We start from the raw sequence: 26,703 nt of genomic DNA, 5'->3' as shown, positions 1-26,703 counted from the left end.
TGAGTGGCTGTGATGATAGAGTGATGAATGGCAGAGAAATATATAGTGAATTTCAGGCAGGTACGTAGGGAGTGCTGTAATTGCTCAGAGGAACAGAATACTTATATTTTAACATGAACCATTACTCAAGCTTGTCTATATGTTATTGAAATTGGACTGTTGCCTCTAAACCTAGAAGCATTGTGCTGGATTGGGACTTGTGATGAAGGAATGTCACTCTTCTTGTGTTCAAGTGTGCTCTCTTCTCTGTTAATATATCCCAGGGCTGAGTCCTGGAACTGAAAACAAGGTCTGGAGCTGACCTTTAATAACCTTCCATTCAAATTAAGTGTTGATTGAAGTAAGAAAAAACATTGGATCATTGGCATCAAATGATAGAGCTTGTCCTTCCGTTATAGTGCTACTTCTGGAGAAATACCATTCTGCAAGTACCTAGTTTTGTATGTAGTACACCACATGTACAATGTGGTGTAATTGGATTGGGCTGGGGATATCTGGGTTTAAATCATCATGGAGATGGTGAGAGGTCACATAGGAGAAGAAGAAGAGTCAAAGGTTTACAGCTGATATTATGCAGCTGTATGAAACTGCTTAGGTCAGAAGTCAGGGAACACAAATGTTCTGCTTAAGATGTTTGATCATTTCACACGTGCAAGTCATCACTTGAACTTGTAATCACCAAGCGTTGAGCATGCAACTATGTGAACTTGCCCTCTATCCCTCCGTTCAAAGGATTTAGTTTCTCACAGTCCATTGTTTTGATGGCATCTCCAACCTATTTTATGGAGCAATGCAAGGGTCTCCCTGGGTAAGATGTTTGTACCAGACTTTGCAAGCCACATAGCAAAAACTCATTTAACATATCACCTAAATGACTGAGCTATGAATCAGAAAATCCTGGATTCATATCTTGCTTCTGTCCTGAACTTACTAGAAAGTCTTAGGATGTCACTATCTATCAACCTCTGCTCTCTCATGTCATCTACCCACAAAGGGGATATAAATGTACACTTAGAGGCAAAGGTTTACTTTGTGTTGTGAGGGAAAGTGTATAGAAGAAGAGTTTGGATTTGATATCCTGCTTTATCACTACCCGAAGGAGTCTCAAAGCGACTAACATTCTCCTTTCCCTTCCTCCCCCACAACAAACACTCTGTGAGGTGAGTGGGGCTGAGAGACTTCAGAGAAGTGTGACTGGCCCAAGGTCACCCAGCAGCTGCATGTGGAGGAGCGGAGATGCGAACCCAGTTCCCCAGATTACAAATCTACCACTCTTAACCACTACACCACACTGGCTCAGTAGTAGAGCATCTGCTTGGCATGCAAAAGTCCTCAGGTTCAATCCTCAGCATGTCCAGGTAGGTCTGTCTGGGAATATCTTCTGCCTAGAACCCTAAAGTGATGCTGCCAGACAGCATAGAAAATTCTGAGCTAGATAGACCAATGGTTTGATCCAGTATAAGGCAGCTTCCCATAGTGTGTGAAATGACTCTTGGAAAACTTCCCCTGTGCTCCCCATTCAGTGGCAAGTTGGTAGCACCCCGCAAAAGTCCAGTGCTGCAGTCCACTAATTCATTTCTTGTAGGAATAAAAACTCTTGAGATATGCACAGTTCTTCCCACCCATATTGGTTGCAGGATTCCCTGTGTTACTGTCGGTCCTCAACCACAAGTTACATGCAAGGATGCAGGCATGTGTAGTATGCCTGTCTACTCAGCCAGCAAACGTAATGAGATCTTTTGCTCAGAGTCATGGTGTACCATGGAGAGATTACATTATACACTAGTTTGTGGAGTAATTAGTACTCAGTCAACATAACAGAGCTTTGAATCAAAGAAGGTACAGTATTATTGCAAAGCCAAAACATTGATTAATATGCGGATTGCTACAGAATTTTAAAAGGTTGGTTAAGCAACCAGAATTCAAATCAGACCAGCAGCATAGTTGCAGCTAAGACAGTGCAAAGTCAGAAGGCTCACCTACCAAATGTGGAGAAAAGGGGGAATTGAGAAACACCAGGCAAACAGTCTCTAATTGGTATTAGGGCGGGGATTAGATAAATAATTGCCACTAGCAACACCAGGGCTAAGCTTGGGAACTGGAGGGAGGGGAAAGAGTCGAGATTTTTGAAAAGGAGAGAGAATATCACCTCCCCTGGGCCAGATAGAAAGAGATGGGAAGCAGAGTCTGGAAGTTATTCTTGGCATAAGACTAACAAGGGTTCCTGGGGTCAGTTGCAGGCAGGATCTGGGATGAGCTGAGCCCTCCAGCTGCATTGTGTAGCTTCCTTGTGGGGCTGGCATGCAGCAATGCACTCCCTGGGATCCTAACTAACCCAGGTGTAAAACAGCAAACATAGAGAAGGGAAGGGAGACCCAGGAATCAGGGGTGGAAGGGAGCCATGCTGTCTCGTCGAAGGGGGTTGGAGCAGTATGAGTGTCCCATGCGTTGGACCCTACAAGAGAACACCCAGGGCATGTTCATCCTGGCTCAGCCAGCTGATCTGTGGACATAGCAGAGGGAGGTGGAAGTTAGGCTGGATCCTCATTCAGCTCCATCGTATGGCCTGGAAACCCAGCAAGGACATTTAAAGGCTTGCTTTCCCACTGCCAGGCTTAGGGAGAGCAGCTGCAGCAGCGCTGCTGCTGAATGGAGTACAGATCAGGTGTAACTTTATCGTGGCTTAACAACACCGGCTCTCTTTATGCTGGCATCTTGTGTGTAGGATGGCTCCCAAAGCCATCCTAAGATATGTCAAAGCTCTTTACCCACAGGGTCCAGGAGCACTAAAACACACAGTAAAGTTCAATACACACATGCAAGTATTTATAAGTGTCAACCAGTAAAACACTCAAAAGAAACACAAGAGACTCAAAACAAAATTACTGAGGTTGAAAATGTTAAGCGGTATAGTCTAGTGGTCAGCAGTGGGATAATGCTAGGGCAAAAAGAGAGAGAGATACATTTCCAAGAAGCATCTAAAAAACACACTACTTTGGGCTAGTCAGTGTGACACCCTCAAAATGTTGTTGGACTACAACTCCCATCAACCCCAGCCAGCATGGATGGTGGTCAAGAATGTTGAGAGTCATAGTCCAACAACATTTAGACTAGAGGGCATCGCATGAGCTATGCCTGCACTATGGACTGTGCCTTCTGAATGGCAGGAGGGTGTGTGTTACAGAGGACAGGCAGTGGTGGACCTACAAGCTTGAACCATCATGGGGGCCCCTTCGCAAGCAGCAACGAGGTCTGTCTAACCACTGTGATCTTCTTCAATTGGGTTGTTCCATGACAGATCACCACACCTTTACAATGTCTGTGCTACTGATTCTCAAACTTTGGGATTGTCGAAATATTTGCAATCTTGAGGAGACACGTGAAAAAGAGCCTCAGAGGATGTTTTCAGGGTCCAGGTTAGTTCATGTGGGGAGAGGCCGTCTTGGAGCTATTGTGGTCCTGGGACATTTAAGCCTTAATGGGTCAAAACCAGCACTTTGAATCGGGGCAATATGCTCAAATCAGCTTGCCCCGGGGAACAACCTAACCCCAAATTCTCTCCAGTTTACAGACCTTCTTCAGAGGCAGCCCTACATATAATGCATTGCAACAATCTAGCCTAGAGGTTACCAGAGCATAGACAACGGTAGTTAAGCTACCCATGTCCAGCTGTCCAGCCTCCTGCCAAAGCTGATGGAAGGCCACTCCATGCCACAGAGGCCACCTGAATCTCTTAAGCTGGTTCACTGCCTCAAGTGCCTTAGGGAAGGACAAGAGAATCATGTAGATTTTTTTAAAAAAAAGTATACTGGCATAGTGTGTGTCTCACTTATGCGACTTTCCCCCTTTTGCTCCCGACTAGAATGGCCTCTGTCTGTCTCTATCTATCTCCAGCATCTTGCTAAAGGCTGCCAGTATCATTTTGCTCACATGGAACCTTTTTAAATGCATCTCACATTTTCCCGCTATGCAGGTGCAGGCGCTGGGAGCAATTAATCAAGAGATGTGAGCCGCTCTCGGTGCCGTTGAGTCATTTCTCTCACACCCAATGGGCCAGTGGGGACAAACTTGGGTAGCCAGGTGTCATGGCTGTCCTGCTACCTGCCGCGGACTTTAAGGCTTGCTAAGTCCATTGATCTTGCACTTCGCAACCGTGTATTTCACTGGAAGCTGATCTCAGACAGCAGTTTTGCTGTTGGCGCTATTATTATCATTATCATGGCAGAGATGCAAAACGTTTTTTCAAAGAGATCTCTTTAGAGCTCAAGGGAAAACTAGAGTCAGCTAGATTGAGGGCTGAACTGATGAAAACATAGTTGTGCAGATTTAGTCACTGTTTCTCAAGACTATAGTCTGTTAAGCAGGAAGAAGAGAGAGAGTTGTGGCTCCCAATCCAAGCTGTTCGCCAGGATGCCTGCGATTCAGACATGGCATAGTGGTTAGAGTGGAGGGCTAGGAGACCAGAGTCCAAATCACTACACAGCCGTGATACTCACCGGGTGACCTTGGGGCAGCCACCCTCTCTCAGCCTAGCCTACCTCACAGGGTTGTTGTGAGGGTAACATGGAGAAGGGAGAACCGTATAAGCCACTTTGAGCTCCTTGGAAGAAGGTGGGATGGAAATGCAATAGGAATTAATAAATATTAACTTCATCCAGCATCTCACTAGAAGTGCACGGGCAAGCCATTTTTCTCACAGCCTTATCACCCCATCTGTAATATAAGGATAATATTATATCACTGGCCTACCTTACAGGGGTATTGTAAGTCATGCTGTCCCAAGGGACAGGCTCTGACACATACTGAGATGTTGGCTGTATATAACTTGGAGCACTGGGAGGGAGTGTGCTTGCATTCTCTATGCTGGGCCCATAGGAATGTATTTTTGGCATACAGCTCAAAGGAGCTCTCAACCACATGCTTTCCCTTCCATGACTAATAGGCTTCCAGAAGATGTTGATCAGAGTTGTACCCCTCTCCCTTGGTGCCAAGGCTCCAATCTAGTGCCACCCTGTGTCCTTTCCAGAGAGACTCGCCTGGCACACGCATTGTGGCCTTGTTGGCACCAGGAAAAGACCTTTTCCTTTCTCTGGCTGTAAATCTCGTAGTCATTTTTAAAAAAAATGTTTTGAGTCCATAGATGATTATTGAAGCAAGAGGCTTTGCTGGTGCTGTTCTGATTCACTTTTTGTTGCTGGTTTTTATTCCGTGCTGGTGAGAGGATTTTATGATTTTATTAATCTGTTTGATTGTTTTGATGGTCAGCTGTCAGCTATTGAAATTTCTTGCCACTGGGTGGCCTAAAAATGCAAAGTAAATTCAACTCAGGTCCCTCTCACAGTGAATTTTAGTCAAAGAGAAAATGGACGTCATCATGACACCCATTAATGAATCACCTCTGGAGATATTTTGCTTGGCTAGACTATGTAAGTGGTTGAGCACATTACAAAATGGTTTCTGGACCATACTTTGCTTGCCAGAAAAGGGAAGCTGGTAGTCAAGCGAGTCATCAAGCAGGCAAAGTTAGCTGCTCTCCTCCTTACCCACTCAGTCTTTTCCTCTGAGCCATCAGGAAAGGATGACACAGACTCCAACATGTTGAGTCTCCAAACCAGGATGTGCGTCTTCCTGCCTCTGATCCTGCATGAGTCATGTGACCCGCACAAGATCATGGAACCCAAAAGATGTGCTTTTGGGGGAACATGCTCTCATGGTATTTTGGGGTACCATGTGGCCCTCCAAAAATAGCTTTTTCCGGGACGAGATCTTTGTGCGAAATCTCATGAGAGCACAGCAACCCAAATGCCCACTGTGCTCTCACATGAAAAAATTGGATGTCCCAGTTTTCCCAGGACATTTGCAGGGTATGGGATAGTCCAGCCTCAGCTGATAATGGTGCACAGCAGTTAGCGAGACCCGTGCAGGTGCCCAGCCTAGGCAATGCAGAGTGCCAGATGTGCATGTAGGATCTATACCAAAGGTAGGGATCCTTTTAAAGCTTGAGGGTCACACTCTGTTCTGGGCAACTTCCAGGGACCACATGCCAGGAGTGGGTGGAGAACCAAATGTAACTTTGACCTTGACAGATTGGCCCATTTCAACCCAATAGCTCATGAACGTGTCTGAATGATCAATGCAGACAGCTTCGTGCCCTAAGCAACTACGAGGACCTGAGCATCTCACCTTGAGTGATTGCAATGAGACTGTTTATGACAGAATTGTTTCCTCAATGAGTAGGCAAAGGTGTCTGAAATCTCGCCACCAGCACCTGATGGAGGGGTCAAATGCACCAGTCACCAAACTTCAGAGACATCCATATATATTTAGTGAATGCATGCCCTCCAACATTTCTCCGATGAAAATAGGGATGTCTCATTCCATAATGATAATTTTACTATTTATACCCACACCTCTTACTGGGTTGCCCCAGTCACTCTGGGAAGCTTCCAACTTATATAAAAAACATGATAAAACATTAAACATTTTAAAAAACTTACCTATACAGGATTGCCTCAGGGGTCAGATAATTCCATAACCTCCAACTTTTCTCCAATAAAAATAGGGACCTCCTACCATACCCTCCAACATTTCTCCAATGAAAACAGGGACGTACTAAGGAAAAGCAGGACATTCCGGGACCAAATCAGAAATCGGGGTGGCTTCTCTAAATCAGGGACGTCTCTGGAAAACAGGGACACTTGGAGGGTCTGTGAATGTCTGGGTGAGACTACATTTAAAAGGAAAGGCCTAGCTGTCACTAGTTTCTCTTTCATTTCCCAGTCATTGTAATAAGGCGAAAGATGGATCCCTGTCTCTCCTCCTCTGTAATGCCTAGATAAGCCATATGGAGTGAACCACGGTAAAAGGACAACACTGTCTGCAGAGTAGGATGGCAACCGGGCAGGCAGGAAGCCAACTGGAAAAGCAGCGAGGATAGAGAACCAGGGCAGTAGGCCAGCCCTGCATTCTTCACGGAAATACCAGATGACCTTTAATACGGAGACTGGCAGTGCTACAACGCATTCCTTCCCCCAAGCGCAGCCAAAGCACACTCGCTCGCCTCTCGGTTTATCTGAAGGAGCTGGCGGAGGCCGTGATAGTAGACTGCCGAGCTCTCAAGGAGATGGGCAAAATGACAGGCTCATCATTTCCGTTTGGATTCAGTCAGCTCTGGCAGAGTAGAGCAGCTGCTGACACTAAGGGCTTTTTTTCCCCTGCACAGGGGATGGCTTAGAAAGCATCCTTCTCTGCTGCACCAGAACTGAAGTCCATATCTGCACTACACATTGATAGCAGTATTACACTGCTTTAAACAGCCATGGAGCTTGTTAGGGTGCTGAAAGTGGTTAGGAGACCACTCTTCCCTTCATAATGGTAAGCATTCCCTGGGAAAGAAGGATCTCCTAATAATTCGCCTCTGAGAATTGTAGCTCTATAGGGTGGGGAGAGGGACCTCCTAACCACTCTCAGCGCCTTTGACAAATTGCAGTTCCCAGGATTCTTTGGGGAAGGGCATGGCTGCTTAAAGTGGTGCAGATGTGCCCAAAGACTAGTTAAGGATAACCGTTTATTTCCCTGAAATGGGAATGTTTGTTTATGTTGAATTGCTGTGTATTTTTAGCCTGGGGTTCTTCCTCTGGCAATAGCTCTCTCATATGATTGGCTGACTGTGAGTCACATGAGAGAGGCATTCCATTCTGTTGTGACTGTTATTCAAGAACTGTCGTTTTTTAACTGCTTTTTTCCCTGTATGCCTCTCTCCCTGCGTGTTTGAGGAGAATGGCTGCCGAGAGAGACTTCTCAGAATACTGTCAAGGACAGTGTGTGTCAGTGTGATCTGTCTGAAGTGAGACTGACAGAGGAGATCCCTAAATGTTAAAAGGGATAAACCTGAGCATGAGATTGCAAATATATTCTTCAAATTTATGCGTTTATGAAAGTAAAGGTTTTTTTAATATAAAGAGTCTGAACATTGCATATCATCAAATTTTATTTTTATACACAACAGTCCTCACATAACTCTGCAGAGGTCTCAGTTCAGCAGCGTTGTGCCTGGGAAGACCTCCTTGAAAAAGAAATCAGCTTTTCCTGATTTTCTGATGCCACAAGCCATTTTAGACTGGCACCACTAACTATAATTTCTCACATTCTTCGGGGGAAACCAGTCCAGCTAAAGTGGTAGAAAACCAATGTATAGAGCATGGGTGTGAAATCTCCCATTCATGGAAGACATGGAAACCTCTAGGCCTCTGGCCTTTGGCACTTTTCCCAGATCACATCCCTGCTGGCCGTGATCACGCTCTCATTGAGAGCTTTTTGCCTGACTGGAATATGTCCTTGAATTCTGACAATGCCTTCTTATTTGCCTGGATGGAGAAGAGAGTGTTGGGTGAGTATGTATGGAAACTAGGAACAGGATCTTACCCTTTAAATAAAATAACAACACAGAAGTCTGTGCTATAAGGATATATAAGTATTTACTTACACAAAGTTGCAGACTCGATTTAAGCAGGAAATAGCAGTGAAATAAGGCAGGTAACATATTTTTCTAGATTACAAAATACATGGTTTAGATCAAAGATGGCGTCTGTGCTCAGGGATGCACAAATCCTGCATCCTGTGCCTATGGCTGTATCACGAGAAAGAGAGTGCTCCTGAGGTGGAAGTGATAAGGATTATGTTCCTATAGTTACCCTTCCCACTTGAGCAAGCAGAGGATGTGACCTCAAAGAGTGTCCTCTAGGAATTTACAGAGAACTCCGTGTGTTTAACCCTGTGCTCACCTAGCAAACATGGAATGTTATATTTTAAGCAGAGCATCATTTTCCAATAAAGGTTCCTCCACCCTAGTCTGTACTGACCAGCAGCAGCTCTTGGAGTCTTCCCAATCCCTGCCTATAGATGTTGATGACTGAAACCAGGACCTTCTGCATGCAAAGCATGTGTTCTCCTACTGAGCACAGCCCTGTCCACATGGAGTCAAAGCACAGATCTGGAGATTTATCAGAAAAGGTCTTTTGGGCTCACAACATTGTGCAACTATTGTACATTCCCCCCCTGCCCAATTCTGCTTTTGTTGAGTCTTAGAATTTGTACCCTCTTCTCTCTCTGCATGTCTTTTGCTGACACTCCATCAAACTCTCAGGCAAGGTCACCTCAATGTATTTTGGATTCTCCCATTATTGCCTTGTTTCAGCCAAATTGTGTCATTCCACAGCACGGCCGTTACTTACTGTAAAAGCTGGCTTCCAACCAGATTTCTGGCTATGGACTTGTCTTGGCTCAGTTAGATATGGGGAAGAGGAGGAGGGGACCAGATTAACTGAAATGCCTAAAGCTACGGCCTGCCCGTTCACTCTGGTCAAGCACTGATAAAAAAAATGAAGCAATTTCATTCGTTTCCGCAGAAGGTTTCCTGAGAATCTCGTTCAGGAGGATGAGCTTATATCTGCCCACTAAACAACTCTGCCGTTTCAATTCCACGCACAGTAGCTCCCACAGCCAAAGCCTCTGCAAAATCCAAGCTTAACCCATTCCCCAACTGACACTGGATGTGACTGGAGCCTTTTTCATCTCCTTCTGCAATTTGGTGATGAGCCTTGACCTCCAGAAGGGACGCCCCAGTCCATTGCTGCAGAATGTGTGGCTTTTGAAGTATTTTGAATAATACTTACAGCTCGTTCTCGTTCCTTGTTGCTTCAAAACTCCAGCCCTTCTGGCATGACCGTTGTTTTGGTTCTGCTGTTACAGGGATGGAGAACAATTTCAGACTGAAGGCTACATTCCCTTCTGAACAACCTTCCAGATGCCAGTGCTGGGCAGGGCTAGAGGCAAAAGCGAGGAGCGACGAATGTAAAATTCACCTTTTTTTGTTTCAGGGTAGTTTCTCCACCCTCACCACTCCCTAGCCTCCATCCAGAGAAGTGAGAGACATTATCAGAAGTCAAGGACACATTCCAGCTGAAATAAGCACAGAGAGTGTGAAGCAGGGTTCGTGAAAACCCAAATAGCCGTTTGCTCCGTTTAAGTGCTAAAGAGAGGTTTTCCCCGGGGGGGGGGGTAGTAGCAGGAAAAGAGGAAGTGTACATAAGCCCTGAGGCTGAGGGGAGGAAACTGGCAGGCAGTTCCATCCAGTGGCGTAGCGTGGGTTGTCAGCACCCGGGGCAAGGCAAGTAATTTGCTCCCCCTAACCTGTGGATTTTAGCACTGATTTTAGCACTGCGAGTGCGAGCGCGCGCTCCCCCCATGTTGCGCCCGGTGCGGCCGGCCCCCCCTGCACCCCCCAATGCTAAGCCACTGGTTGCATCCCCTGGACTGGTTGCAAGTATGAAGGCAGGCAAGTCGGGGCCGGCTGAGGTCAAGTTGAAGTTAGTGGAGTGGTGCCCCTTCTGTTAGGATATTCCGTTCCACCTTAAAAGGAACAGGCGTGATTGTTGTGTGTCACATGCCTGTTCATAGTCCAGCACAGCTTGCTGGGAACTTCCGTTTTGTGTATAGCTTTTGCTTACGCTGCTTGCTTGGACATGAAAGGGAGAAGTCATGTTTTCCCTTTGTCCTGAAGAAACTGCTTGTAAATATGCTTTACATATGCCTCCATCTGCCCTTCTGTTGCGAAGTTAATTACTCTGCTGATTAGAGCGTGCTCCAGCTTCTGAAGAGTTCTGAAGCTGCGGGTCACTGTTTCATGCTGTGCCAAGGACCGGAGATCACCCGGCTGCCGGCCAGTGGGCTGGAGCCAGCTGGGGGCCTGCAAATTGGCAATGTTTCCTTGGACACATCTCAACACCTTCATCCTAATAGACGAGCCTCTGCTGCTACTGCCTTTTGTAGATCCATAGACTTTTTGATGGGACTCTAACGCAACTCCCTTGCTCAGTTAAGGACCTGAGATGCAGGATGTAGCTACAGCATCTCTGAAAGATGCCCATCTAGCCCCTGCTTAAATGCCTCCAGTGAAGGAGGAGCCAGCCACCTCCCCAGGCAGTCTGTCCCACTGTCCAACAGCTCTTAGGACCTCACTTGTTTAGCTGAAATATGCTTCCCTAGAATTTCCATCCATCGGTTCTAACCCTGCCTTCTGGAGTAACCAAGGTCCAGTTCCAAGAACAGTGGAAGCTTTCTGGCTCTCTGCATGTGGAGCAGACATCTGGATGTCATCAAAGCATCAGCTGATGTGGGATGATATCACCATGATTCAGCAGGGTGGATCTCCACAACCGTGCAGTCAATAGCCACCCACTGCAACATCATGAAAAGCTGGTGGTCAGTGCTCCCACCCCTTGCCTCTAGACATGCCTATCTTCATAGTACCTCCAAGGAATGGCCCAAGACCTTTTGATCCATCTTCTTTAATTACAGAATTTCCTTGCTGCATTTCTAGGAACTGGTTCCTCAGGCATGTTGTGACTGTTTTCAAAACCCTCCATGGAAGCACAGTGCTGTATAAGCCTTGCTATCACGGCTCAAGGAAGAGAGTTAAGTGGCTATCCCTACTTGGCCGTTGCACCCAGTGTTGTACGTAGGGAGCAAGAGATAATTAGTGTGCAAACATATGGGCTATCTCTGCTACTTGCTCTTGAATTGCAGCTTCCACAAAAAAACCCACAAAAAACCCAGGGCTGAGATTTAACATCTGTTTCATGTTTCAGCCACTGTGCAAAGGACAGTGAACAGTAGGCAGAAGATGCTCAGAATGTTTTCATGGACTTCTGTTGCCAGGGCAACTGCCTCCTTGTTATCTGTGCACTCGCCACATCCATCTCACTTGGGTATTTGCTCTCAGAGAGCAGGGAATATGTCAGGCCTTAGGGAGTAACAGAGGAAAGGGAAAGGATAAAAATACACAACACCCATAAATCAGGATTACATTTATTTCCCTGACATTGGTACGCACTACCCTCATGTGTCATGGGAACACAGAACTAGGGGCGGGTTGGGAGCAAAACATAGCACAATCACAGATCATTCTTGCTACAAACTATTGCGGCTCTGTTCTGTTTGGTATTACTAGGCAATGCATGGCCATTAAGTATTATGCCAGGAAAGATCCCAAATTTCTTCTCATGATGCCCATAGCTACAGATCTTCACCCATGGATGTTTCACCTTTTGTCAAGATGTCAACTTCTGGAATATCTTGTTTACTTCTCTTTGTCAAGGCTTCAAGGGCTGATGCTGCTGTCTGTTAACCTTGACCTGCTTCCCAGGGTCAACTAGATGACACAGAAACTAGGTGCCATCAGAAAACATCAGATATTCTTGAATTATTTGCATAGCGTTGGCAAACAAACCAATGGTTAGTTGGAAGCAGTCTTTCTACCAGTGTAATACCCAGCCACACTTCCACTCGTCCCGCCACTGAATCAGAACAAATGTTTTCCCAGGGAAATTGGTGGGACATACGAAAAACCACTCGGACATGTGGAGACAAGTGGGAAAGCCCTAGCGCTTTCTAGGCATGGTTCAAGTGAAAGTGTGGACGAGCCCTTAGCCGCGATAACTCATAGATAAGTCCCAATGGGTTTAATGAGGCTTACTCCTGAATAAACATAGATTGGATGGTTAGGGAGAAATCCAGTTGTAAAGGATTGTTGGAATTGGTGTTAAGTGGCTGGAGAGGAACGCCCATCAGTAGAACAGCACATACACTAACTGGAGCTTCAACGCCTGGTGTTCCCCCACTAGAATGTTTAATGGGCATTCATGAAAGGCCGTGGGTGAGTGGTATGTCATCTGTCTTGCATGCAGAAGATCCCAGGTTCAATCCCTCATATCTCCAGGTTGGGCTGGGAATTGCCCCATGTCTGAAATCCTGGAAAGCTGCTACCAGTCCGTGTAGACAACACTGAGCGAGATGGAGCAATGGGCCTGACTCAGTCGAAGACAGCTTCCTATGATGTATCGCCAATGGAGACTGTCTGGCAATGGGGTTAAAACAGAGTATTCTGGAGGTGTGCTGGGGAGACCTTGTCCAAAAAAAGAGGGGCTCAGCCTTGGAACTGATGTGGTTCATTCCCTCCCACACAGCTCAATGGAAGGGGCAAAAGGGGGAGAAGAAAAGTTTCTGTCCCACACCTCCCACACCACCCCCGTCTGCATTGGTAGATCTGGCATTTCCTATGGCAATCATTTTATACTATTAACATCACAGAATGGTTGCAATCAAGGGATGGGTATGTAAATAACCATGCACAAAAATATAGATTGTATTGACTTTCCACAGCCACATGTGCATACATATATCCAGTCCATTGCTGCTTCAGAAGAGGTTTCTAAGAATCCTCCATGTTTAAAACCAGTGTGGCGTAGTGGTTAGAGTGGTGGACTAAGACCTGGGAGATGACGGTTGAAATCCCCACTCAGCCAAGTTCAGTGGGTGACTTTGGTGATATGGGAAGGAGGGGAAGAACCATGTGAAATGTGAGATATAAATGTAGCAATAAAATAAAATAACATCATTTGTATTGAGGGGCAGGGGAGCTGCAATGGAGAGGTCACTGTATACAAATCTAGCAGGTTACTAGCAATATTAAATCTGGAGAAACATATTGGTTGCATTTTACAAAAACACTCTCTCCTCTTTTTTTGCTCTCTGTGGGGCAGTTGGTTTTTGAGTTTTTTTAATATTTTTTAATAATTTTATTGAGAGAAAATTAATGCATACAAATAACACAAATACACCTCAAAACAAATAACACAAATATAAATATAATACATATAGTCCCTACAAACTCAAGCAAGACATCTTACCCACCCCCCACGACCTCCCTCCACCATATCTCGACTTCCTTAAATTTTAATTGGATTAGTTCATTGCATTTCTTAGTCTCTTCATCTCTTACAACCATTCCTGATTTCATTTTCATCTTTGCTTTACCTACTTACTTACTTAATCTATACTTACTAGTCATATATTCATATTCTCACATCTACTTTACATATTTAATCTATGCATATTAGCATATATATTTTTAGAATAGTATTTTTCCATGTATTCTTCAAAATAATTCCATTCTAGTTTTAAATTTTGATTTGTTTGGGATCTTATGGCTGCTGTTAGTTTTGCCAGTTCTATGTATTCACTTAGCTTATAAATCCATTCTTCTTTAGAGGGTATTGCCTCGCTTTTCCGTTTGCTGGCTAGAACTATTCTAGCTGCTGCTGTGGCATATAAAAAATTATTTTCTTGTTCTGTGAGATATCACTCCTTATTATGCCCAGTAGATATGCCTCTGGTTTTTTTCCCCTATGGAAGTCCTGAGCATTTTTTAAACTCATCATGTATTATATCCAATAAGGTTTTAATCTTTTCACATCTCCACCAAGTGTGGATCATTGTTCCTTCAGCTTTTCCGCATTTCCAACATAAGTTAGATTAGTTTGTAAATTTTTGTGAGTTTGGTTGGTGTCATGTATCACCTAAATAATATTTTCATAAAGTTTTATTTAATAGAGTAGCAGGTTGCAAAGTTAATATCTACTTGCCATAGCCTCTCACACTGAGAGCCAGTGTGGTGTAGTGGTTAAGAGCGGTGGACTCATAATCTGGTGAACTGGGTTTGATTCCCCGCTCCTCCACATGCAGCTGCTGCGTGACCTTGGGCTAGTCACACTTCTCTGAAGTCTCTCAGCCTCACTCACCTCACAGAGTGTTTGTTGTAGGGGAGGAAGGGAGAGGAGAATGTTAGCCGCTTTAGGGTAGTGTTAGGGTAGTGATAAAGCGGGATATCACATCCAAACTACTCCTCCTCTTCTTCTTCTTCTTCTTCTTCTTCTTCTTCTTCTTCTTCTTCTTCTTCTTCTTCTTCTTCTTCTTCTTCTTCTTCTTCTTCCCACTGTTCTAAACAGATAGCCCTGCTGATGTCTTGGGGCCATTTTATCTGCACCTCCTTTACAAGTTCATCCTTCAGGTCCCACTCCAATAGGAAATCATACATTTCTGATAAAAGTTTCTTGTTATTTTTTAATAATATTGATTGGAATTTTGATTTTTCTTTACCAAAACCTCTTTTGATGTCTGATTTAAAGACACTATTCAACTGATGGTATTGGACCCAATCAGATACATGTTGCCTTAGCTCCCCAAATGATTTTAACTTTAAGTGGCCTTGGTCTTCTGTTATCAACTGTCTATAGGAGGGCCAGTGTCTTTCCATGTTCAGTTTTTTAACAGCATGTGCTTCCAACGGGAATAACCACCAAAGAGTTTGTGGCTCCAGTAATGGCCCTGTGGGGCAGTTGTGTTAGCCATGGGTTGGTCTTGCTTCTCCCCAGAACCTAACTACTAACCAATGTGGTCCTCTACAATTGCATGTCTTGGCCAGAAGAGGGCTTTGTCAGCTCATATACACCTTCTGGTTGGCCCGGTCCATGGCTCCCCATTGGTCCCTGTTGACGCTTGGTAGAAAAGCTTCTCAGCCAAGCTTAGACCTTGGTCTGCATGCTGAAGCAAAACCTCCAACTTCTGCTCCCCAGCCTTGTTTGTAATTTGAACTGTGGTTTGTTAAGCGTACTGAGAATTGTTAGGAGACACCTATTCCCCTCATGCTGCCACAGTTCCCCACATGGTTTAACCACCAATCCTCTTCTCTGGAAACTTTGGGAAGTGTAGCTCTGTGAGGGGAAGTGGGGTCTCCCTCAACTCTAAGCACCCCTAACAAACTCCTTCATTGCAGAGGGTTGGACCAGATGATCCTCAGGTTCCCTTCCAAGGCTGGATCAAAGAAGCTTTTCGGTTTAAAGCTTTGTAAATTTAAACAGGGAAAACAGGTAGAGAAAAATGGGACTCCACATCGCCATCTGGCAGCACAATGTTATATCGCATATACAATGCATATAAATCACTTTTCCTTTACCAGGCTAGCTGAGTCCCAACTCTACAATTCTATGGTTTTATGAAACTACATGCCTCAGATTCTTTGGAGAAAACCATGGCTGATTAAAGTGGTATGATACAGCTTTAAATACACAGTGTGGATGGGACCTACACTTCTGTTAACAAAGCCTGAGGCTCCATTAACTTTTTTGGCAGCTACATCCCACCACTAGTTCATGTGTAGCTTGTGGTTAGCTAAGATACTGAGATCTTTTTCACATGTACTGCTGCCAGGCAAGGTTTCACTGGTGGGCTGCAGTAAATGCAGGCCTTTAAATTTATTTCTATTGAATTTCATCTTATTGGTTCTGGTCCAATGTTCTATCCTCCTAAGATTGGTTTAAATATTGAGTCAACCTTCAGACCCCCCCTCCCAGGTGTCCCTATTTTCCAGGGACATCCCTGATTTGAGGAAGGCGTCCCAGTTTCTGATTTGATCCCACAGTGTCCTGCTTTTCCTTAGAATGTTCCTATTTTCATTGGAGAAATGTTGAAGGGTATGGAGTTATCCGGCCCCTAAGCCGTCTGAAGGCAATCCTGTATAGGGAAGTTTTTTTCATTGTTTAATGTTTTATTATGTTTTTATGTATGTTGGAAGCTGCCCAGAGAAGCTGGGGCAACCCAGTAAGATGTGTGGGGTATAAATAGTAAAATTATCATTATGGAATGGGACGTCCCTATTTTCATCAGAGAAAGGTTGGAGGGTATGAACCTTTCATAGTGCTAGGTACCATCACAGTTTCATCTTATGTGCAAATCTGATAAGCATCCCTCTTCACCCTTATCTACATCATCAATCAAGATGTCCAATTGCACAAGGCCTAGGACAAAGCCCTCAAGCCACCATTCAAAAAACTTCTTCCATGTGGATATATTGATAAGCAATATTTGGGTATTGTTGTTCAACCAGCTATAGATCCAACAGTCATTCACCTGTGCCTGTTCCAAGTCAGCTGCAGAAATCAGAATAAAGACTGAATAGGTAAAGGTAAAAGACCCCTGACAGTTAAGCCCAGTTGCAGACTCTGGGGTCTCAGAGCTCATCACGCTTTACAGGCCAAGGGAGCCGGCGTTTGTCTGCAGACAGTTTTTCTGGGTCATGTGGCCAGCATGACTAAGCCACTTCTGGCACAACAGAACACCGAAACCAGAGCAGCGCACGGAAACACCGTTTACCTTCCCGCCGGAGCGGTCCCTATTTATCTACTTGCACTTTGATGTGCTTTCGAGCTGCTAGGTGGGCAGGAGCTGGGACCAAGCAATGGGAGCTCACCCCATCGCAGAGATTCGAACCGCCGACCTTCTGATCGGCAAGCACAAGAGGCTCAGTGGTTTAGACCACAGCGTCACCCGTGTTCCTTAAAGTCTGAATATTAACTTCTAGTCCAAGCTCCTGGTAAACTGGGAGACCTTACTGCTTTTCCACCATGGAAACTTTATCCAGAGCCGAGAATATGGAAACACTTTTTAATGGGGGGGGGGGGAGTGCTACTGTCACAAAACTGAGATGATATTTAAGGTAGTATTTGGTATTAAATATCAGGTCTGTAACTTTCCTGTGTGAATCTCCTCAACTCCCTGTAACATGGAGATTTAAACTTTTACAAAGATGCCTGTTTTCACCTTTGTGAGATTGGGCACCAATAGAACAGATCATTGAATAGTTAAGGATTCTGGCAGGGGCTGTTTGCCTTCAGTTTCTGCTGTATTAAGAGATCGAACAGGCAAAGGATCTCTTTTCTTTACCCATCTTCTTTAAAGGTCATATTTAAATTCAGTGGTTTGGGGGGGGGATGCAGGTAGGATCCCTTACCTGTTTAGGAAAGGGCCATCGCTTCAGTGATACAACATCTTCCTTGCATGCAGGAGGTTGCAGGTTCAACCCCCAGCTGCTTTAGGTCCAAAACCAACCTGGAGAGATGCTGCCAGTCAGTGTAAAAGATACTGAACCAAGCAGACCAAGGTTCTGACACAGAGCAAGGCAGCTTCCTCTGGTCTGTTCAAGGCTGTCTGCTTGCTCCATTTGTGAGCATGCTTGTGTCAGACCGGTGGAGGGCAGGGAGAAGGCAAGGCTCACGCGCTCTCTGGATCAGCCGGCTCATGTTAACAAACCATAAATTGTGAGCTTCGGCAAGTGCAACTTTGCGACGGTGCCTCCTCCAGCTTCTGAAGCACCCTCCTTCTACACTTGGACGCCTTGCAGGTCATGGTGAGAAGAAGCCAGGGCAGAAGCCGCCGTGAGCATGACGATGACCCGCTGAGCTGTGGCAGGACATCCAAGCGGCAGACTGACTTTCCGTCTCCAGGCTGGAGAGTTGTGGCTTGTAAAACAAAGCTGCCAGTTTCTCTCTCTCTCGCTCGCTCTTGTGTCTGCCCACAGAGTTCTGAACTCCGTCTCCCCTTATGTGCACTGACCGTTGGTAAGGAACCCTGGCTTGCTATTGCATCTTGATTTTCTCTGTCCTCCTAGAGTTGTGATCTGCAAGTACTGTAACCCAAAAAAAGGGAGGGGGAGAAAAGTCACTGCCTTTAACCCTTCGGAGTTGCTGCCTGGGCGTTAGGGAAATCTCTCAAGGTAAATTGCTGCAGTTGCTTCTTCCCTGACAGGTAATCCTAGTAGGGGTTCTGGTCACAAAGCATTGGTTCTGTGTGCAGGCAAAAGTGCCATCTGTGTAGATGATTTGCTTTTATTCTGACATCAGCAAGAGATGCTTCTTGGAGTCGGTCTTTTCTGGCAGGGGTTGCTTTTCGGTTGTTTCATGCAAAAAAAAAAAAGGAGACATGTCAAGACCTGCATTATCTGCAAAGTTCCAGTGTCCTCGGGGCCCTAGTGCTTGCTTGCTTCGTTCGTTGTTGTCTCCGCTTCCTTGTTTTTGGATTGTTGTGCGGCCGGGTCGCATGTGGGGGGGCGCGTTTCCCTAATGGTGCACTCTTATCACTCTGGAATATTGCTGTCAAATTGGATAACGGTTCGCTGGCCGCCAAGGGTCCGAGGATGGAGCAGATGCACAGAAATGGCTTTATAATCAAAGGCTGCAGTCGACAACTTCTTCACTCCTGTTTAAAGCGAACGAGACTAAGAGGGAACTGGCATAATGTTGTGTGCAATTTCTTCTGGAGCTACTTAATGAACGGGCATCATATTTTTGAATTATCTGTGTCGGCAAGTTGCTGTTAGCAATAGATAACTGTGTTTGCAATTTGCAACAGGGGCCTTATCGAACCTTCCTTCCTGTTTTCATCTATACTGTCTTTTACAGTGCAATACTTTGCCCTGGCTTGTATGTTCGTTTCCACAATTATTTTCTCGGCTGTGAAAAAGTAACAAGAATCCATATAGATAGTTCTAAGGAGGTATGAGAGAGGGGGGGGGAGAGATTATATAGACAGACTTGAGTTGAAAGACCATTTTTAATGTAACATTGTTTTTTCTCCATTCAAATTTTGATTTGCATTAAAAGCCATTGTTGCTACAGGGGTTTGCTTTGAGTTTTTAAGGAACAACATCTCTTTTGCATTTATATGGCCCTGCTAAACCTTCCATCTTTATTGTATGCATTGAATTCATTCGCACAACCACCCTGCTGATATATATTAGTACACCAAGGAAGACTAATACGAATCTCATTTTAGAAGGAATTGAGTCTACAAGATGCTGACTTTTCTTAAGGTCATTCTTGTAAGAGGGTTTTCCCAAGTTTCTGCCTCCGGCAAACTCTGTCGCTTTTGCCAAGAAACTCCTGCATGCCTGTTGCAGAACCCCAGAGGATTCTGGGCCGTGTTCTATGGCAAACACACACCATTCATGTGGGGTGCTAGTAAGGCTTCTTGTCCAGCACCACTATCACATGGGAAGTGAAGATGCTTCTTAGACTGCATCACCATTCTCCTGTGGCCGCACATTGTAGGGGCAGATTGGTGTCTTTGAAGGATGCTTGTTTGCCGTTATTGATGTTGTAAGGCAATGGCCTCTAACTACCTCCTTGAGCAGGTTAGTTGAAACCAGGCCATGCTGGGCCAAACGGAATGTTCGCTAGGCAAGAATGGCTGTCAGCATACAGAAGGATGGGGGCTTGTTGTTGTTTAGTCATTTAGTTGTGTCCTACTCTTCGTGACCCCATGGACCAGAGCACGCCAGGCACTCCTGTCTTCCACTGCCTCCTGCACTTTGGTCAAACTCATGCTGGTAGCTTCGAGAACACTGTATAACCATCTCGTCCTCTGTCATTCCCTTCTCCTTGTGCCCTCCATCTTTCCCAACATCAGGGTCTTTTCCAGGGAGTCTTCTCTTCTCATGAGGTGGCCAAAGTATTGGATCCTCAGCTTCAGGATCTGTCCTTCCAGTGAGCACTCAAGGCTGATTTCCTTCAGAATGGATCGGTTTGATCTTCTTGCAGTCCATGGGACTCTCAAGAGTCTCCTCCAGCACCATAATTCAAAAGCATCAATTCTTTGGCGATCAGCCTTCCATATGGTCCAGCTCTCACTTCCATACATCACTACTGGGAAAACCATAGCTTTAACTATACGGACCTTTGTTGGCAAGGTGATGTCTCTGCTTTTTAAGATGAAGGATAGGGGCAGTGTCCATCAAATGCAAGGAATGTACCATTTTTGCCAACACATTTGGGTGAGATGTAACTCAGTCGTACAACGGGGAACAGAAGAGAAGTTTGGCTCCGTTCACATTTAAAGGTGACCGTGCCTAATTTGCACTTCCTGAAACAGTATGCAAACCAAAATTCAGTCATTCTCTGAAATTCGCACCTCTCTGAATTTTGCAATGAAGTTCTCCAGTTGAGTAATGTGCACGAAAATGTAAAATGTCCAAGCACTACATATTTCGTGAATAATAACCTACAAAAGGGCATTATATTAGTGGGGATTGAACTAAATGACTTCCAAGGTCCCTTCCACCTCTCTGAACCAATTATTTTATTCTGCCTGGCTCTAAGGGCCAGTTCATATACATAAGATTTCCTACATAGATATCACTTCTTAGTAGGGAAAAGTCATGTACAGTGGTACCTCGGTTCCTGAACATAATCTGTTCTAGGACTCCATTCAACTCCTGAAACCGTTCGAAAACCAAGGCGCAGCTTCTGATTGGCTGCAGGAGCTTCCTGCACTCAAGCGGAAGCTGCGTCGGAAGTTCGGCTTCCAAAAATCATCTGCACACCAGAACACTTACTTCCGGGTTTGCCGCATTTGGGAGCCGATTTGTTTGGCAACTAAGCCATTCAATAACCAAGGTACGACTGTAGACTGCAAATACATCATTATGTATGGCAAGTGTATGCATATCCTCTTTGTGCACATGGCATATACTAGTTTTCCTACTTCCTGCTTGGAAGCAAAAGCTGCTTTGGAAATCTTCAGATGCAAAGCAGCCTTGACTCAATTTTTTCCCTCTCTTCTTAACCAGGTTCATCCAGTTACAAAATATATGCAGTCGTTTAACTGCTGAAGTAAATAGCTTCTGAAATGTACAGTAATGTAAATGCAAAGCATTTGTTGCTTGCAAGACTCACAGAATTTTCTCACCTTATTCTTGTAAAGACACGGCTGCACTCTCGAGAGCCAAACATCTGAAGAAACATGAAGTTGTAATGCGAAAACTGCAATAGGCATTTATTTCTGAATAGGTTCATGGCTTGCGGTATTAGCATAAGGGAAGCACACGGCTTGACAAGAGGCAAAGAGAAATTAAAACAGACTTGCAATTAGCCCATTTGCCCTGTGAGCCACTACAAGTAGGAATCAGGGAAGACTGGAGATGAATTTCCATTCTCATCTCATCCTTTGTCCTTCTGTGGCTCTTGCTCTCAGAGCAGGGAATCATATCATAAATATGGGAAAACTTTCTGTATCCGGTGGTCACTGTTAGGGCTGGGCAATTTCTGAATTTCATCATCACAATATATCACCAGCTAAACATTGTGATGTACTGATATATCACAATGTCTGAAATAGGGATGGCGCTATGTAGAGGCATCGGTTGGCTTCATGGTTTTCCCCCCGCATTGTGATTTTGCATAGCACACACACACCATGATCTAATGGTTCCCTCACTGTGAGAAGTGAAGCTACAGGGAACCACACAGAGGGCCTTCTCAGTGGTGGCACCTGCCTTGTGGAACGCCCTCCCGCCAGATGTCAAGGAAATGAACAACTATCTGACTTTTAGAAGACATCTGAAGGCAGTCCTGTTTAGGGAAGTTTTTAATGTTTGAAATTTTATTGCATTATTATTATTATTATTATTATTATTATTATTATTATTATTCTATTGGAAGCTGCCCAGAGTGGCCAGATGGGTGGGGTATAAATAACAAATTATTATTATTATTATTATTATTATTATTATTATTATTATTATATTGCCAGGTCAAAAATTATAAAACCAATATCACGATATGGATTTCAAACCGGTTTTGCATGATATATTGATATATTGCCCAGCCCTAATCACAGTGGGGTAGGTAGAGATTTCTTCTTGAATGATGAGTTGCAGAATTCTTAGGAAGTTTAACTCAGTTGGACTTACTTCTTTGTGATCATAAATGGGATCACTTCTCTAGTACTGTCATCAGTGCCAGATTTACGTATAAGCTAAACAAGCTATAGTTTAGGGCCCCACTCTCTTGGGGGCCCCCCAAAAAATTAAAGGAAAAAAACCACTGGATGTACATTTCCAAAATATAAGATAAAAAAAATAAATAAAACCTACATACAGCAACAGTGTTTTGTGTTGTGTAGGCTCCTATTTTGTTATGTGCAAATGGCTTTAGATACCTATTAGGTCTATAAATTACCATATAGCATATATTCAACACAAAAAACAGCAACAATTTGTTGTTGACAAAGGGCAGCTGGACCTGAAGACCTCATCAAACCTAAATCCGGCCCTGACTGTCATAGTCCTCTTCAGGCATTCAGGTGAACACATCTGGGCTTAAAGTGGTGACAGAGTGCACACACACACACAAACAAAAGCTCCATCTGCAGCATGTTCACATGCACTAGCTGCACCTCCAACCCTCACACATAGATTGCATTCACACAGCAGCCTGTTCTGTTTCCCTAACATTTCCCTAACTGTTAATCGCCACACTTTTTTTAAAAAAAAAACCCACTCTCAAAATCCGATGGAATACTTAACACTTATTTCCTTGTTATTCAATTCCAGGGAAAATCCTCTTGCAGCCCCCTTAGTCCAGAAAATCTTGGGAGTAAAGCATGGGTAGGCAAACTAAGGCCCGGGAGCCGGATCCAGCCTAATTGCCTTCTAAATCCAGCCTGTGGACGGTCCAGGAATCAGCGTGTTTTTACATGAGTAGAATGTGTGCTTTAATTTAAAATGCATCTCTGGGTTATTTGTGGGGCATAGGAATACGTTCATATATATTTTTCAGAATATAGTCCTGCCCCCCACAAGGTCTGAGGGACAGTGGACCGGCCCCCTGCTGAAAAAGTTTGCTGACCCCTGGAGTAAAGTGACAAAATTTGGGGGCTATACTGTTTTTATGGCAGGAACACAAGCAGAAAGGGTTGAGGAGTAGCAACATGGTCTGACGATGAAGTTGCTGTGTCACATCGTATGCATTTATGTGAATGAAATTTAGAGAAGCATGCTGGTATATCAGTCCTAAAGCCACAGTTAGGTATGGAAGTATGAAAGAGACATTAGAAAACAGGACAGAAGCACCAGCATTATAATCAGGAAAACTAACACCATATTTCCCCCAGTAGCACCTTAAAGGTGAAGGGACCCCTGACCATTAGGTCCAGTCGTGACCGACTCTGGGGTTGCGGTGCTCATCTCGCTTTATTGGCCGAGGGAGCCAGCGTACAGCTTCAGGGTCATGTGGCCAGCATGACTGAGTCGCTTCTGGCGAACCAGAGCAGCGCACGGAAATGCCGTTTACCTTCCCGCCGAAGCAGTACCTATTTATCTACTTGCACTTTGACATGCTTTCAAACTGCTAGGTTGGCAGGAGCTGGGACCGAGCAACGGGAGCTCACCCCATCATGGGGATTCAAACCGCGAACCTTCTGATCGGCAAGTCCTAGGCTCTGTGGTTTAACCCACAGCGCCACCCACGTCAGTAACAGAGACTAACTAAGTTTGTTATTGGTATGAGCTTTTGTGTGCATGCACATTTCTTCAGAAGTGTGCCTGCACACGAAAGCTCACACCAATAACAAATTTAGTTGGCCTCTAAGATGCTACTGGAAGGAATTTTTTTATTTTGTTTTGACTGCGGCAGACCAACACGGCTACCTACCTGTAACCATATTCCCCATGTCTGAATGCATCCATCTCCGTCCGACATAGCTTCCTTGCTCCACGGGGTACCATCCTGCACTCCACTACCTGGTTTGCCATGTAGCAATGCTTAACTTCCAGGATCCACCCACCCAAGCTTTGGGATCTAAAGCCCTGCAGCCCCAACAGCCCCAGCTGAGGATCATTCAATACAGTGCTGCTTTTAATATGGCAGAGAGACGGTTGTTTTGCTTCAAGTCACATCAAGCTGTGTGTGTTAATCAGGCTGCCTTTGTTCAGAGGTGCTTACGATGTCTTGATTGGGGATCCGCAGCCCTCGGTTGCATGTGATTGCACATTTTAGAGTTCTCCAAGGTTTAATTTTGGCAGGGGGAGGGCGGCAGTTCCTTTTTTGTTTTGCTGTCACTGCACGCGGCTGTTGGGTGATTTCCCTACTGTGCTGTAAAGGCCCAGCATTAGATTTGTCTCGCAATGTCCTAGGCACTCTTTGTCGTGTGGCTCTCCAGTGCTTCCCAATTGATTAAGCAGGCTGGCACTGAGGTGCCGGTGATGGCATTGCCAGGCCAGCTCCAAGCTGCTGTACCTCAGCATTGCAATCGGGGCCAGCCCATGCATTAGAGAAAAGGGACATTTGCCCTGCTGCCAGCCCTGCTGGGGGAGTTAATGAAACAGCAAATTCCACAGGTGTGAAATCCTCAAAACTTCTGCTGTAGCAGCTACAGGCCTCATTCAGGCAGCCAGTTTCTGTGGCCAAGGGCAGGAGAGCGGAAACACAGATCTCAGTGCCATTTGATACCACCTCTTCCAGCACCTGCTAGCTGATTATTTTAATGGAGGTCACAGGGATTGAAGCTGGGACTGTCAGTGGCTCCTGGCTGGTTGCCCAGGAAAGTATAAAGACAGGGAAAAGTTTCTTACAGTCCGTTATTATTTCAAACTTTACAGAGAGAGGCTATAGAACCCAGCCTCTTGGTTAATGGCTCTCCCACTTCCTCATTCGTCATCATAACCACCTCCTCTATGGGTGCTGCTAAGTGCCCTCTGTATTCAAGCTCTTTGCTCTCCTACTTTTAAGGCTCGCCGGGTTCTGGGAGATTGTGGGTCTGGAATGCTTTCTAAAGGCACCATGTCAGCCAGCCTGCTGGTCTGGCTCTGCCTGTGCCTCCTCTCTCATTATTTCCCAACTTTCCCCCTCATCTGCCCCTGAGCTGTGACCTCCCGCAAACCCCTGTTGTAAATCTTGTCAGGAGCTTGTCCTACTCTTGAGTAGGACTCTAGCAGAGACACATGCCTGACTGGCATGTTCCCTCCTTCCTGGTTGATCATTCGGGAGCTTCAAAAGCTTTCTTCTGCTTGAACTTCACAGCGACCAATGCCAACAGACATTGGCACACTTAGGGATCCACAGAGTCTTCGCCGCTTGCGTAACAGACCTCAGCAACTCAGCATTTTGGCTAATCTACTTTATTTACATATAAATACACATGGAGCACTGCAAAATGGCTCTCTCTCTAGCATCAGACAGCAAAGAGAGAAAGAACAAAGGACAATAGTCCCACTTCACAGAACACAGCAACACAAGCATCCTGTCTCTGTCACTTCCCACTTTGTGGAGTCAAAACATACACTGTCATGTGATAGACAAAAATCCCATGACTGCAATCACGGAGCAAGAATTCTAACACTGTCTTCCTCTTCCTCCTCCCTAGAAGGGTCAAGATAGGGAGATGGTCTCCACCACTCCTCTTCCTCTGCCTAGTCCCTGACAGGGACCTTCTTCATTCAAGTCAGGTGCTCTGCCACTGAGGTATGGTTCCTCCCCTTAGGAACTTTGCCAGCATTTTGGGATGGTGAGGATTGCTGTGTATCTCATGGGATGGCAAGGTATTTTTCTTTCAATGACTTTCCGCAGCAATAGATCTTAGAGTTGACTTTTGAGTATCATGTTAAAAGCTTTCCTCTGGAAACTGGATACCAAGCTGTCATTGTGTCACACTGACCAGTAAATCATGTCTACCTAAATGTGACATACTGGTAGCAGGTGTAGGGGGTTGGCATGACCAAGCAATTGGCAAGGGCCCCATGCTCCAGGGTTTGCTGCAGCAAGGAGGGTAGACTCGCTGAAGAAGTGCCCATGGAGGATGTCTTGCCCAAAGGCCATCCAAAACCTGAAGTCAACACTGACCGAAAGGTTGAGGCCTAGTTCTCACAAACAGCAGAGAAGATGGTAAACCTGCTCTAAGCTAGGGATGGGTAAATATTTCAGTTTTTCTCAGTTCCTCATTTTTCTACTCTTAAATTCTCTACATTTCCACATCAGCTTGTGATTTGAAACAAAACAAAAAAAGTTCCCAAGAAAATCCATTAGAATTTGGAGATGTGAAAACTTAAAAAGGATGGTTGTGTTTTCAGTTTGCACATTATTTTGGAAGTGTAAATTATGTCAGTTCACTTGTAAACATGAACTGTACTGAAGTTATTCTTCACCCCTAGTCTAGACAGAACTAATGAACCACAGAAAACCAGTATAAATGCAACAC

General features: G+C 45.0%; 1 protein-coding gene across 7 annotated transcripts in view; it reads left to right on the top strand.

Annotated features, from left to right (window-relative positions):
- The window catches only part of KCNMB2 (potassium calcium-activated channel subfamily M regulatory beta subunit 2), a 318,635-nt gene that overhangs the window by 218,198 nt on the left and 73,734 nt on the right, over positions 1-26,703 (top strand). The gene's annotated exons all lie outside the window — the stretch shown is intronic.

Source organism: Podarcis melisellensis, assembly GCF_964234715.1.
Source record: "Podarcis melisellensis genome assembly, chromosome: 5".
NCBI lineage: Eukaryota > Metazoa > Chordata > Lepidosauria > Squamata > Lacertidae > Podarcis > Podarcis melisellensis.
Note: the sequence above shows the minus strand (reverse complement) of the source record. Positions and strands in the feature narration are given on the sequence as shown.